General features: G+C 39.8%; 1 pseudogene; it reads left to right on the top strand.

Annotated features, from left to right (window-relative positions):
• The first annotated feature begins 653 nt into the window (after positions 1 to 653).
• LOC126080610 (olfactory receptor 1440-like) lies at positions 654 to 1581 on the top strand (annotated as a pseudogene).
• Positions 1582 to 15772: the final 14191 nt, after the last annotated feature.

Raw genomic sequence — 15772 nt, 5'->3', positions numbered from 1 at the left:
GATCAACAGCTAACTGAAAGTCTCAAGGGCAGTGGGTAGTATACACATAAGCATGTATGTATGTGAGTGTATATATATGTGTATGCATGTATATGTATATGTCTATGTGTCTATGTATGTATGTATATACATAAATTCTTTTAACCTCAACAACCTTAGGAGATATGTTCTATTATCCTCATCATATAGATTAAGTAATTTGGGCACAGAGGTGTTAGATGACTTATTCAGAAGCATGTAGTTTACAGTAGAAGAACCACAATCTGAAAACAGTTGTGTGATATCTAAATCCATACTCGCAGGCACTCACATATATGCAGAGGTCAAATCCTATTAATAATATCTTTAAAATTCAGCAACATTTTAAAAAAGAGGCTTTACAAATGTTGTTACACTTTCTTTCTAAGAGTCTGATGGACTAATAATGAAAGGTATAATTATCCTCTTTTACATGTGAGAAAATTGACACAGAGATTATTGTGGCTAATATAGGAGCAAAGTTAATCAGGGTTATTTCCTATAACATGCTGCAATATTTCTCTCTGTTCGGTGCTCAGTGTGAGCAGAAGGTGGTTTATTTCAGTAGAAATTGAAATAACAACTGACCTAGAGATTTATTCTTTTCTTTCCCTACAGATCCCAGGATCGTTAATGCAATGGCTGAGGGAAGAAATAGTACAATTACCAGGTTCATCCTCTTGGGATCCTGTGAATTTCCAAAGCTCACTATTGTCCTGTTTTCAATATTCCTAGGGATCTACCTCCTGACAGTGTCTTGGAATGTGGGCCTTATCACCCTCATCAGAATGGATTCCCATCTGCACACACCCATGTACCTTTTCCTCAGTAAACTCTCCTTTCTAGACATCTGCTGTTTCCACTATATCCCCGCGGATGCTCTCAGACTTCTTTAAGAAGCATAAATTCATCTCCTTTATGGGGTGCCCTATGCAGTACTACTTCTTCTCTAGCCTGGGTCTGACTGAGAGCTGTCTTCTGGCAGCCATGGCTTATGATTGATATGCTGCCATTTGTAACCCTCTGCTCTACACAGCCATCATGTCTGCAAATGGTAGCAGGATCTTGCATAACTGGATTCTTTGGCTCATTTACCCAAATGTGTGCTTTACTTCAGCTGCATTTCTGTGGGCCAAACATCAACAACCATTTCTTCTGTGACCTGTCTCAACTGCTGATCCTGTCCTGCTCTGACACTTGTTTCTTTCAAGTCATGACTTCTGTGCTCACAGCGATCTTTGGACTCACCTCTGTGCTGGTTATCATGATATCCTATGGTTATATTCTAACCACCATTATGAAGATCACTTCAGCTGAAGGCAGGTCCAAGGCTTTCAACACCTGTGCTTCTCATCTGACAGCAGTGACCCTTTTCTTCAACTCAGGTATCTCTGTTTACATGTATCCTAAATCTAGTAATTCCTTGAGCCAAAACAAGTTGGTATCAGTCTTATATACTGTTATAATACCATGTTAAATCCATTGATCTACAGCCTGAGGAATAAGGAAATAAAACATGCTTTAAGAAGATGGAAGAAGAGAATCCTCTCCTGGAGTTTCTGATTACAGAATTTATTTCAAATGTACAAACAGTGTAGGAGGAATGGCAACTAAAACGTTGATCTCCAACTCTTCTAATTATGTGCAAAGTTACAGTGCTACACTCTTCTAATATAAACCCAGGACTGCCATTAAGCAGGAAAATGCATGGGAAGTATCTGGAAGTTGAATAACTCCACTAGGCGTTAGTTGTGACCTACTAAATCGGAGGACAAGCAATCCATGAGTATTTTGGTAGCTAGATGTGGTAATGTGACATTGCACCACAAGTATCCTATCCCTATGAATAAGGAAGACCGGAGAATTGAAACCTTTGAATTACGGCAAAGAATATTAAATATACAATATACCATGAACTGCCAAAAGAACAAACAAGTCTGTCTCGGAAGTAATACATCCAGAATGCCCCTTAGAAGCAAAGATGATAAGACTATGTCTCAAATACTTTGGACATGTCGTCAGGAGGGACCAGTCCCTGGAGAAGGACATCATTGTTGGTAAAGTAGAGGGTTAGCAAAAAAGAGGAAGACCTCAATCTGATGGATTGACACAGTGCCTGCAACGAGGGGCTCAAGCATAACAGTGATCCTGAGCGTGGTGCAGGACCTCACAGTGTTTCATTCTGTTGCACATAGGGTTCCTATGATTAGATGGCACCTAACAATAAACAGCAACAACATGTAGTAAGGTACTACCTTAAGGATCAGAAATGCAACTACTGATCAAGGTCCCAAGAGGCCAGCAAACCTCCTCATAGCGTCTCATTTTAGTTAGGGCAAGTAGTAGTATCGGTGCTGAGGGGTCATAAAATAAAATTCCTAAATACTCAGGTATTCCTCATATTTAATTGATTTTTTCACTTCTGGGTATTGTAATTTAAAAAAAAAATTTTTTTTCTTCTTTGTTGCTACAGACTAAGCAAAAGAAACCACAGCAGATAAAAAATTTGTTAACTTCACACAGAAAGAAACTTGTTTTAATAGGAACGCTTAACGTGTCTGCCATATTTAAGATTTTGTTGAGCCAGGTGTTTAATCCGACAGCCCCAGACAATCTCTTCTCTCTTGTTCCTATAGAGTCTCCCTTGTTCCTTCTTCCCTTCATAAGGAAATACGAGAAAAGTAAGTCAGAAGATGGTACTCTGCTCATGAGGTGATCTAGTCACTCATTTTGGCACCCCCAACAATGTCTTTGTGTTACTTTTTTTGTTTGTTCAGTAAAACAAGTTTGCATTGTTGTGTGCCATTGAGTCAATTTCTACTCATAGCAACCAAATATGACACAGTAAAATTGTCCCACAGGGTTTCCCAGGCTATAATCTTTATGGGAGCAGATCTCCGGGTCTTTTCTACCCTGGGACCTCTGGTGGGTCTTCTGGTGAGCAGCTGAGCACTTAATCAGTACACCTCCAGAGTCACCTAACTCTCCATTAGGCAGTTGTTTTTCAAATAATTAACAAAAGGGAAGTGGATGGTAAAATTAGCTATAAGGAGCTGAACTTCTGGATGCATAAGAATGTCATGATTTACCTGTTTCCCTCATGACTTTGTTTGGAATTGCTGTAAGGCACAGAGAAACACTAAAGAGCTGAGATTAAAAATACCAACCAAGGAAAGCAAGCTGGAAAAGAAAGAACAGTCCTGTTGTTTATCTCCTGATAGGATTCTAATATCCATAATCTTAGGCCAGACATCAGAGATATTTTGAAGAGATTATTCCTGGTAAAAGGCACTGTGTGTATCTAATGCTTTGTATTCATAAAGTTAAATCCAAGCCACAATGTGTGTTCATGTGGTAAGAACTTAAAGTCTGTTGAACAACTGTCAGCACTGCAGTTTAGGAAATCTTGCTTCCAAAACTCCATACACCTGGATTAGACTCCAACCTGATGGAGCTGAGAGGTGAAAGGGAAAATTCCTTTGATAGCCACCAAGTTGCAATTATTGGATAGAAAGTTATTAAGAGAAGTAAGGTATGGGGTTGCAGGCCTAGATTTCAACTAAGGTCCCAACTCAGAACTAACATCTTTTAGTGATCCCATTCAGACCTCACTCAGCTTCACCCTAAAGACAAAAGATGTCAGCTGTAAGTCTGCACTGGGGGTAGAGAAAGAGAAATGGGGGCGGGGGGCAGGGGAAGAGAGAGAACTCCTTAAGTGTCATTCATTTTTCTTGGTTGGACCCTTAGTGTTTTTATGGATTGAGATTAAGATTTCTGAAGAGAAGTAGAGCTTGAAGTCAATGTCACAGCCAGAAGAAATGATTTATTATATAAAATTCAAAATACCCTTAATTTTGAAAAACAACATCCTCAGAAAACAGTGATATATCCGTTGCTTCATAGTTATCTATCTCCGCAGAGGATCAGCATCCTTCTGTTCTGATCTTCACATTCTCCACAGGATATAGATGCACAGGATGTCTGTCCCTCTGTGAGAATGTCTCATGAATGACAAAGGTTCAGAGATTAATTAATTACCCATGACAAACTTCGGAAATCAAAGAAAGACTACTGGATCATACCATATATTTCTCTTTTTGTAACTTCCTGTACTTAACAGTTTTGTCTCGGTTTATATTTTTAAATAAACAACTGTGCTTTCTTTGATGTAGTATTCAAAAATTGCCTACACTTGTTATTTCTATCATACGATACTTTCTGAGTTTCTAGACCAGAACTTAACATCATGATTGGGAATAGATGTGTTCTGGTATATGAAGTCATGAATCCTGTGTCCTAAGAAGTTATATTATTCCTTGCTGTGTTAGCAGAAGAAGGAGGGTTTGGGTGGCTTCTGGGACTCTGGGCATAGGCTAAAGAGATCCTAACCTAAAGCTGATTGATGACTGATTGTGCTCTTCACCACTGTACATCTCGATTTAATGTTCTATAATTTGGAAATAATAGCTATATCTCCTTTTGCAGAGGTGCCCCTAATACATTCTTTTTGATGAGTGCAGGTAGAAAAATGGGGTTTATAACAGGTCTCTAACTTTTCTATACACTGGATTATACGAAGAAGGACACGGCATCAGGATCAGAGGAGCATTCATTAAGAACTTGCAGTAGGCAGATGAAACAACTTTCCTTGCAGAAAGCAAAGAGGACTTGAAGTACTTACTGATGAAAATCAAACACCACAGCCTTCAGTATGGGTTACACCTCCACATAAGGAAAACAAAAATCCTCACAATTGGACCAAGAAGCCACATCATGATAATCGGAGAAAAGACTGAAGTTGTCAAAGATTTCATTTTATTTGGTTCCACAGTCAACACCCATGGAAGCAGCAGCTGAGAAATCAAAAGATATGCATTGGACAAATCTGCTGCAAAAGACCTGTTTAAAGTGTTGAAAAGCAAAGATGTCTCCTTGAAGACTCAGGTGTGCCTGACCCAAGTTATGGTGTTTTTAGTCACCTCCTACACATGTGAAAACTGGATGATGAATGAGGAAGACTGAAGAAGAATTGAGCCTTTGAATTGTGGTGTTGGAGAAGAATATTGAATATACCATGGACTGTCAAAAAAAAACAAATAAATCTGTCTTGGAAAAAGTACAACCAGAATACTCCTTAGAAGCAAGGATGGCGAGACTACGTCTCAAGTACTTTGGAAGTGTTATAAGGATGGATCAGTCCCTGGAGAAGTACATCATAATTGGTAGAGGGTCAGCTCAAAAGAGGAAGACCCTCAAGGAGATGGATTGACACAGTGGCTGCAACAATGAGCTCAAGCATAAGACTGATTGTGAGGATGGTACTGGACCAGGCAATGTTTCGTTCTATTGTACATAGGGTTATTATGAGTCAGGAGCAACCTGATGTCAACTAACAACACCATGCCTTGCATGTGAAAACCCAGTTATGTTCTTGTGTTGGTGGTAGGAGTTCTAGAGAGGAAGAAGAAACATGCAAGTATTTTTATGGCACTCTGCTGGAGTCAAATTTGCTTCTTTCTGACTGGATAAAGCAAGTCAGAATACCAAACCGAGATTCTGTAAAAGGACATTAAGAAGGGCAAGGCTATAAAAAAAAAAAAAAAAAAAAAGGCTATAGGTAGGGAAAAATCAGAGCCATTGATACAATGAGTCTAATACAGTAATTGCTCCCTCCAAAATTCTCATATAAATAACCAAAGGAGAATTTAAATATTACTGATACATATGCCCTGGTGGTGCAGAGATTAAGAGCTATGGCTGCTAACCAAAAGATCGGCACTTGAAATCCACCAGCCACTCCTTGGAATTCCTATGGGGCAGTTCTACTCTGTCCTATAGGGTCACTATGAGTCAGAATCAACTCGACAGCAATGGGTTTGCTTTTGGTTTTTATGTAGGTGCCCTGGTGACTCAGTGGTTAAGCAATCAGCTGCTAACTGAAAGGTCAGTGTTTTGAACCCACTGCCTTGAAGTGGGAGAAAGATGTAGTAGTCTGCTTCCGGAAAGATTACAACCTTGGAAACCATCTAGGGCAATTTTGCTGTGTCATCAAGTGTTGCTATGACTTCTAAATGACTCTATGGGAACGAGTTAGTTTTTGGTTTTTATGTTCTACTTGGGAGTCCCTGGGAGACACCAACTGCTGAGCACTGGACTACTAACGGAAAAGCTGATAGTTCAAACCCACTCAGAGGCGCCTTGGATGAAAAGCCTTGTGATCTGCTTCTGAAAACCCTATGGAGCAGTTCTCTGCAACATGTGGGGTCGCCATGAGTCTCAATCAACTCCATGGCAACTAACAAGAACAACAACGTATCTATACATCTTTGCTAAAATCCAGAGAAATATGCCTCTTTCCAGGACAGAAACTCAAGGGGATTTCTGCAAGACAGAGTGTATGTCAAAAGGAGATTTGGGAGTAAGGGCTGATACTCAATACACTATTTAATGGCAAAGAACCCCTTCTGTGGAGTAACAGGTAAAAGCATGGAGTAGTGAGGACACAGGTTAGAGTGAACACTGGTCATGTGGTGTGGTGCCTGTAGATGCAAGTCCACTCATCACAGGGAGGAAGTTTCTGAAGTTGGCACACCAAGTGGCTTACCAAGAAGTTCACTCTCAGGGCTACTGCAATTGACTCCCCAGATTATTGGTTATTCCGCTTGGACAAGGAGGTGATATCCTAGATAATTTTAGGCTGCTTGGATTTTTGGCAAGCTGACTATGGCAAGATTTAAAGCTTATGGGCTTTAGGTCCTTACAGTCTCTGCTTAGTCTGGTACCTTAGGCACATAGTCTCCAAAGAAAACCTTCGTGACCACTCTGTGCATCCCAGCAGCACTTCTCCTTGGAGAATAATGTCCAAAGTTCCCACAGAGCCTTAGGAAATGAGTAAGTGTGGAAACAGAATCTTGAACTGCCTTAAAACCAAACCCAGAGCTGTTGAGTCAGTTCTGACTCATGGCAACTCCTGTAGTACGGGGTAGAATTGCTTCATAGAGTTTTCTTGGCTATGATCTTTATGGAAGCAGATTGCCAGGCCTTTCTTCCATGGTGCTGCTGGATGGGCTGAAACCTGCCATCCTTTAGGTGAGAGAATGAGCACAGGTGTTTGCACCAACCAGGAACCTTTCGAATCCCTTGTTGTTTGTTACTATCATGTCGAACCTGAATCATGGTGACCCCCCTGTGTGTAGAGTAGACCTGCTCCATAGCATATTCAAGGTGGTGACTTTTGGAAGCAGATTGCCAGGCCTGTCTTAGAAGGTGTCTTTGAGTGTGTTAGAACCTCCAACCTTTGGCTACTAGCTGAGTGCACAGGTGTCATCTATTCTTATTATTAGATGGCATCAAGTTGATTCCTAATCACAATGATCCTATGCACCACAGAATCAAACACTGCCCAGTCCTGCACCGTCTTACAACTGTTGTTACACTTGAGCCCATTGTTGTAGCCACTGTGTCAGTCCGACTTGTTGAGCACCTTTGTCTATTCCACTGAACATGTACTTCACCAAGCATGATGTCCTTTTCCAGGGACTGATCCCTCCTGACAACATGTACAAAGTATGTAAGATGCAGGCCTGGCATCCTTGCTTCTAAGGAGCATCCTGGAGGTACTTCTTCCTAGACAGATTTGTTCATTCTTTTCGTTCCTCACGGTGTCTTCAATATTCTTCACCAAGACCACAATTCAAAGGCATCAATTCGTCTTTGATTTTCCTTATTCAATGTCCAGCTTTCACATGCATATGAGGAGATTGAAAGTACCATGGTTGAGGTCCAGTGCATTTTAGTCTTCAAGGTGACATCTTTGCTTTTCAACACTTTAAAGAGGTCTTTTGCAGAAGATTTGCCCAATACATATCTTTTGATTTCTCGACTACTGATTCTATAGGTGTTGATTGTGGACCAAGTAAAATGAAATCTTTGACAACTTCATTCTTTTCTCGGATTATCATGATGTGGCTTATTGGTCCAATTGTGAGGATTTTTGTTTTCTTTATGTTGAGATGGAATCCATATTGAAGGATGCAGTCTTTGATCTTCATCAGTAAGTGTTTCAAGTCCTCTTCACTTTCAGCAAGAAAGCTTGTGTCATCTACATACCACAGGTTGCTTATGAGACTTTCTCAAATGCTGATCCTGAGTTCTTCTTCATATAGTCCAGCTTCTCAGATTATTTCCTCAGTATACGGATTAAAGGGATATGGTGAAAGGATACAACCCTGACGCACAGCTATCATGTCTTAACTACTCAGTATTCCTAGGTTCTGTCCAAACAACTGCCTCTTGATCTACATACAGTTCCTTTTGAGCACAATTAAGTGTTCTGGAATTCCCATTCTTCTCAATGTTATGCATAATTTGTTTTGATCCACACAGTCAAATGCCTTTGCATGGTCAATAAAACACTGGTAAATATCCTTCTGGTATTCACTGCTTTCAGCCAGGATCCATCTGACATCAGCAATGATATCCCTGGCTCCATGTCCTCTTCTGAATTCAGCCTGAACTTACGTCAGTTCCCTGTCTATATACTGCTACAGCTGCTTTTGAATGATCTTCAGCAAAATTTTGCTTGCCAGTGATATTAACGATACTGTTCGGTAATTTCTGCATTCAGTTGGATCTCCTTTCTAGGTAATAAGCATAAATATAGATCTCTTCCTGTAGGTTGGTCAGGTAGCTGTCTCCCAAGTATCTTGGCATAGAGACTAAGCACATTTTATCACCTTCTGCAGTCCGATATTGATCAAACATGCAGTCAGGAGACATTGATAATTACTAGTGACTGCAATTCGACAGGTAGAAGCAGAGAAGAAGGATCACTAATAGGAAAATATGGCCTTGGTGATAGAAACAATGCTGGAGATCAAATGATATAATTTTGCAAGATCAATGACTTCTTCAGTGCAAATACCCTTTTTCACCAACATGAACAGCGACTATACACATGGACCTCTAATCAGGTCAAATATATAGGCATCAAATACATCTGTGGAAAGAGACAATGGAAAAGCTCAATATCATCAGTCAGAAGAAACCCAGAGGCCAACTGTGGAGCAGGCCATCAATTGCTCATATGCAAGTTCAAGTTGAAACTGAAGAAAATCAGAGCAAGTCCATGAGAGCCAAAGTATGACCTTGAGTATATCCCACCTAAATCTAGAGACCATGATAACAATAGATTTTAGAGGTTGGACACTAATGACCGAAGACCAGACAAGTTGTGGAATGACATCAAGGACATCACACATGAAGAAAGCAAGAGGTCATTGCAAAGACAGGAAAGAAAAGAACAAGGTGGATGTCAGAGAAGACTCTGAAACGTCCTCTCAAATGTCGAGCAGCTAAAGCAAAAGGAAGAAATGATGAAGTAAGAGAAATGAATAGAAGATATCAAAAGGTGGCATGAAATGACAAAGTAAAGTATTATAATGACATGTGCAAAGAGCTGGAAATAAAAACCAAAAGGGAAGAACATGCCTGGCATTTCTGAATCTGAAAGAACTGAAGAAAAAATTCAAGCCTCAAGTTACAGCAGTGAAGGATTCTATGTGGAAAACATTAAATGACGCAGGAAGCATCAAAAGAAGTTGGAAGGAATACACAGATTCATTATACCAAAAAGAATTAGTTTATGTTCAACCATTTCAAGAGGTAGCATATGATCAGGATCTGATAATAATGAAGAAAGAAGTCCAAGCAGCACTGAAGGCATTGGGAAAAAACAAGGCTATTTTACCCAGCACCACAGAAATAAACTTATTATAAAAGTATTCAATCATTGAACTGGCTTGGTATTCATTCACTCTTTCACTTCTTATCCTAACAATATTTAATGGGTGCCTTTTTTTTTGCTGGTATGCCAAGTGCCAAGAGAGAAAGAATGATAACACACACACCCTTCTTAAGAATCTCACAGTTTAGTAGGGCACATGATATAAAAATAAGTAATTTCAATATACAATGCAAAAATAAAAGTATATTCAATAGATGGTGCCGAGCTACAACCGATGACCGCACTGACAGGGAACACAACAGAGAACCCCCGAGGGAGCAGGAGAGCCGTGGGATGCAGACCCCAAATTCTCATAAGACCAGACTTAATGGTCTGACTGAGACTGGAAGGACCCTGGTGGTCATGGCCCCCAGACCTTCTGTTGGCCCAGGACAGGAACCATTCCCGAATCCAACTCTTCAGACATGGATTGAACTGGACAATGGGTTGGAAAGGGATGCTGGTGAAGAGTGAGCTTCTTGGAGCAGGTGGACACTTCAGACTATGTTGGCATCTCCTCCTTGGACGGGAGATGACAGGGTGGAGGGGGTAGAAACTGGCAAAAAGGACACAAAAAGAGAGAGTGGAGGGGGAGAGCAGGCTGTCCCATTAGGGGGAGAGTCATTGGGAGTGTGTAACAAGGTGTATATGGGTTTTTGTGTGAGAGACTGACTTGATTTGTAAACTTTCACTTAAAGCACAATTTTTTTTAAAAAAAAGTATATTCAAAGCACATGATGGTTTTAAATCCTGCATCTAACATCTAAGGTAGAGTTACACCATTATAACCAAATTGTCTTATATTCCTTACATATACCAAAAAACCACACCCTTTGCCATCAAGTTGATTCCGACTCATAACGACCCTATAGAACGAAGTGGAAGAGATCTACATTTGTGCCCATTCCAAAGAAAGGTGATCCAACAAGATGTGGAAATTACTGAACTATGTCATTAATATCAGACACAAGTAAATTTTGCTGAGCATCATTCAAAAACAGTTCCAGGTGTATATTGACAGGGGAATGCCAGAAACTCAAGCCGAATTCAGAAGAGGACATGGAATGAGGGGTATCATTGCTGATGTCAGATGGATCCTGGCTGAAAGCAGAGAAGGCCAGAAAGATGTTACCTGTGTTTTATCGACTATGCAAAGGCATTCAACGGTGTGGATCATAACAAATTCTGGATAACATTGCAAAGAATGGGAATTCCAGAATGCCTACTTGTATTCATGCGGAACTTGTGTGTAAACTAAGGGGCAGTTTTTTGAACAGAACAAGGGGATACAGTGTGGTTTAAAGTCGGGAAATGTGTGTGTCAGTATTGTGTACTTAATCCTTATTCAATCTATATGCTGAGAAAATAATCTGAGAAGTCAGATTATACGAAGAAGAAATCAGCATCAGGACTGGGGGAAGACTCATTGATAACCTGCGAAATGCAAATCACACAACCTTGCTTGCTGAAAGTGAAGAGGACTTGAAGCACTTACTGATGAAGATCGAAGACCACAGCCGTCAGCATAGACCGCACCTCAACACAAAGAAAATCAAAATCCTTACAACTGGACCAATAAACAACATCATGATAAACAGAGGAAACATTGAAGTTGTGGAGGATTTCACTTTCCTTGGATGCACAATCAATGCCCAAGGAAGCAGCAGTCAAGAAACCATAGACATATCACATTGGGCAAATCTGCTGCAAAAGACCTCTTTAAAGTATTAAAAAGCAGCTGTCACTTCAAGTACTAAGGTGCACCTGACCCAAGCCATGCTATTTTCAATTGCCTTGTAGGCATGTGAAAGCTGGACAATGAATTAGGAAGACCAAAGAAGAATTGACACCTTTGAATTACGGTGTTTGTAAAGAATGTTGAATATGCTATGGACTTCTAGTAGAACAAAGAAATGTGTCTTGGAAGAAGTATAGTCAGAATGCTCCTTAGAAGTGAGGATGTTGAGGCCTCATCTCACGTACTTTGGATATGTTATCAGGAAGGATCAGTCCCTTGAGAAGGACGTCAAGGTTGGTAGTGGGTCATCAAAAGAGAGGAAGACCCTCAACGAGATGGATTGGCACATTGGCTGCAACAATGGGCAGTATATCATTTTGTTGTATATGGAGTTGCTATGAGTTTGAACCAACTTGGCGACACCTAACAGCGGCACAGAGTAGAACTGCCACATGGGGTTTCCAAGGCCGTAGACTTTAGAGAAGCAGACTGCCACATCTTTGTTCTATGGAGGGGCTGATGACTTTGAACAGCTGACCTTTCGGTTAGCAGATCAATGCTTAACCACTCTGCTACCAGGGCTTGTTGCCGTGGAGTGCATTCCAACTCACAGCGACCCTACAGGACACAGTAGAACTTCCCAATAGAGTTTCCAAGGAGTACCTGGTGAATTCAAACTGTTGATCTTTTACAATATTAACTCCCCACACCATAATTTTATTTTGGATTGTTTGAGGAGTTAAAATGTGCCCCCTGTTGCCATCAAGTCGATTCTGACTCATAGTGACCCTATAGGACAGAGTAGAACTGCCCCATACAGTTTTCAGGGAGCACCTGGTGGATTCAAACTGCCAACTTTTGATTAGCAGCTGAAGTTCTTAACCACTGTGCCTCAAGGGTTTCCTAAAAAATGCCAAGCCAAAAATAAATAAATAAATAAATAAAAGTAGGTAAAATATTTATCTGATCTCTGAATAGGGAAGAACACTGTTTAGAATAATTGGAAGAATTAGAGTAGAACGATTTGCTGTAAAAAAATGAAATTTTCTTAATATTAAGAAATCCCGAATAAAATTAAACAAAAATGGGAAATTAGGAAATAGGATTTGCAACAATACAACAAATCTCCTATCTAGAAATTTATTTTATGAAAATTTTCTAAGTATGAAACATTGACTTCAAGTTTATTTTTCAGAGCAATCACTTAGATTCTGCTTAAATCCAATAGACACAAATTGTTCAAAGTAGAATATTATATATCCATTAATATAAAATTTATAATGATGTTTATGAATCATTTCAATAATATAAATAATAACATGTTGAGTGAGGCAAGTATATTATAATATTCCATGTGTAACAGAAAAGACTAAAAAACAAAAATCCTGAATGAAAAGTTTTAAATTAAGATGATATCTAGTATTAGAATTAATATTCTAATGATTCCTTGGTCTACAAAATGTATTCTGAACTTGAAGGAGCTGTAAGTGAAAATAGAATTAGCAAGGGAAAACTCCCACATTTCTACTGCCATCACACTAGAGAACAATTACCTGGACAGGTTAATTAGCTCTCCTCTCTCCACTTTGAGCCTAAGGAGGGATTTAAGTGAACCTCAGGTGGAAGCACCTCCCTTATCATGGAAGGCCAGATTACATGGTCAAAGCAGTCTGGAGGAGGCAGATTCCCATAAGCAGATTCCCTTTAGAAGATCATTGCAAGTAAGTAATCAATGAATTTCCCAGGGATCTTGGGTACCTCAAGAGTCAGGACCTGGAGGGAGACATGGATGATACTGGATTTCCCAGAGTCCAATGGACTAAACAATTGACAGTAGCCCACCTTCCTCACAAAATCTGGGTGGCCCTGCGGTCATCAGTAGCATGTGGTAGCATAGTAATATTGGCGTTCCATGAACCTGCCTGCCATTTTGGGACCCTCCCTCCTCCACAGAGCTATGTCTTTGTATTTACCAGCTGTCTTCTCTCTTTGTGCCACAGGTATGCTCAGATCTCAGGTCTTTTCTACTGGGAAGTTAAATGTTTTCTCTCGATGGAGAGGTATAACAGAAATAAAAGTATGCAGCTAGGTGAATCATACCTTGAATTTAGGATTTTGCCATGGTATGAAAGGAAGTTTGCTGTGCTTCCTCGTACCTTTTCTCCCCACGACCTCCTCATGTTCTAAAAGACTGTATTTCCTAACAGCTGAATTTATTATGTAATAATTTCTTTACTTATATAATTAAAGGAGTAGTTCAGAGTTTCTGTTTGCTTAGCATAGTGTTCAATAGCAAGACTTTTATCGTTTACTGGTCTTGGACCAAAATCTCTGCACCGCCATTCATTAACTGCTTGACTTTGATGAGTTATTTAGCTTGCTGGTGCCTCAGTTTCCCCATCTGTAAACTGAGGAAAATGATGCCCATAGAGAATAGATGAGAAGTTGTATGTGAATTGTTGAGAACTGTGCCTGGCACAAAAAGTAAGTGGTCAATAAACAGAAACCATTCAAATTAGTACAAGTTAACACACCAAATTATAATTCTAGCAAGCAAAGAAACTTACATTTTAATTATCCTGAATCAAAAGATAATCTCATTTAGTACAAGGAATATTGAGAAGAGCTCTGCATTGCTACCATTCAATTGTTGTTGGTGGTGGTGTTTGCCATCAAGTTGATTCCGACTCACGGCGATGTGATGTGGGACAGAGGACAACCGCTTCACTGGGTTTTCTCAGCTGTAATCCTTACGGAAGCAGATGACCAGGGCTTTCTTCAGTGGAGGTTTACAAACAGCAACTTTTAGTTTAGCAACCAAGAGCAAACCATGTGCGCCACCTAAGCATTTCAGGAATGTTCGGAAATGATTGAGGTAAGAAGTGGCATTCTAAATCTTTTACTGTCCTTTTAGTTCTTACTCCTTCAGAAGTCATCCTTGCTGTTGTAGTTGGAAAAACTCTTTCAAGTTTCTGATTTGACAACATTAGCCACTTCCCTCCATGCACTTAGCGCTCTTAGGGAACTGGTCACTTTGTGGTCAATCACCATTTCTTCAGACATCTGCTTAGCAAGATCAACTTTCTTATCCAAAAACCATTTATATCACCTCTAACTGCTAATTGTTTAGAGCATGAAGAGGAATCAGATGAAGTGACTGTTTCAACAGCATTTATTTCTACTCTAAGAAAAAATCTTTAAGAGAGAAGTATTTTTTAAAATTATTTTAATTATGATTACCCATAATAACAAGAATCCATGATCTGAATTTTAAACAATGCTAACATAATAACATATAATACCTTTTACCATGGCTTTCTAAAACACCCTGCAACATCTGGTTGAAAAGTAAAATGCCTTAGTCAATTAAAAAAGTAGCCTACACTGATAAACCCAGTGCCATCGAGACGATTCCAACTCATAGCGACCCTATAGGACAGAGTAGAACTGCCCCATAGAGTTTCCAAGGAGCGCCTGGGGGATTCAAACTGCCGACCCTTTGGTTGGCAGCTGTAGCATGTAACCACTATTTGTTTTTCATGAATTGACCAATTGACTCAAGTTTTTAGAAATGTGCCTTCATTGTTTTAAAGTGTTTTCATCAAAAGTACTACAGAATTTTCGATTGGCAGCTTTGAATTCTGGGTGGATTCCCAAGGTTTCCTAGCTCATAATGATAGTAGAAATGGGAGTTGATATGTCTGTGCATGAACACATAAGATTTTTCATGCCCAACATTGATTCTTTGCTTGGCCATGTGACTTGCTTTGGCCAATAAAACATCAACAAACGTGATACAGTAGAGACCTGATAAGCATTTTCCATTGGGGCTTGCTCTCTTGGAACTCTGAGATCACCATCCTTAGAGGAATCCTGGATGAAAGGCCATGTAGGTAGAAAATGCCAGCCATCGCAGTTAGGGACCAATGCATATGAGTGAAGTTACCTTGGACCCTCCAGCCTCAAGTCATCTACCAGCAAGCTGCAGTCACATAAGTGATCTCAGGTGAGACCAACATAGCAACCGTCCAGTTAACCAACAAAAATTGTGAGAAATGATAAGCAGTTGGTGTTTTAAGTCACTAATTTTGAGATAGTTTGTTATGCAGTGATAGATAACTGATACATTAGGTGTTAAATAAATATTCAAAAATATTTATTTTTGCCTGAAAGCACAGCTTAAAATCTATGGGGAAACTCACAAAAATAGGAGAGCAGTGAGATTCTTACTG

The sequence above is a fragment of the Elephas maximus genome, chromosome 7 (genome assembly GCF_024166365.1).
Source record: "Elephas maximus indicus isolate mEleMax1 chromosome 7, mEleMax1 primary haplotype, whole genome shotgun sequence".
In the NCBI taxonomy this organism is placed as follows: domain Eukaryota; kingdom Metazoa; phylum Chordata; class Mammalia; order Proboscidea; family Elephantidae; genus Elephas; species Elephas maximus.
Note: the sequence above shows the minus strand (reverse complement) of the source record. Positions and strands in the feature narration are given on the sequence as shown.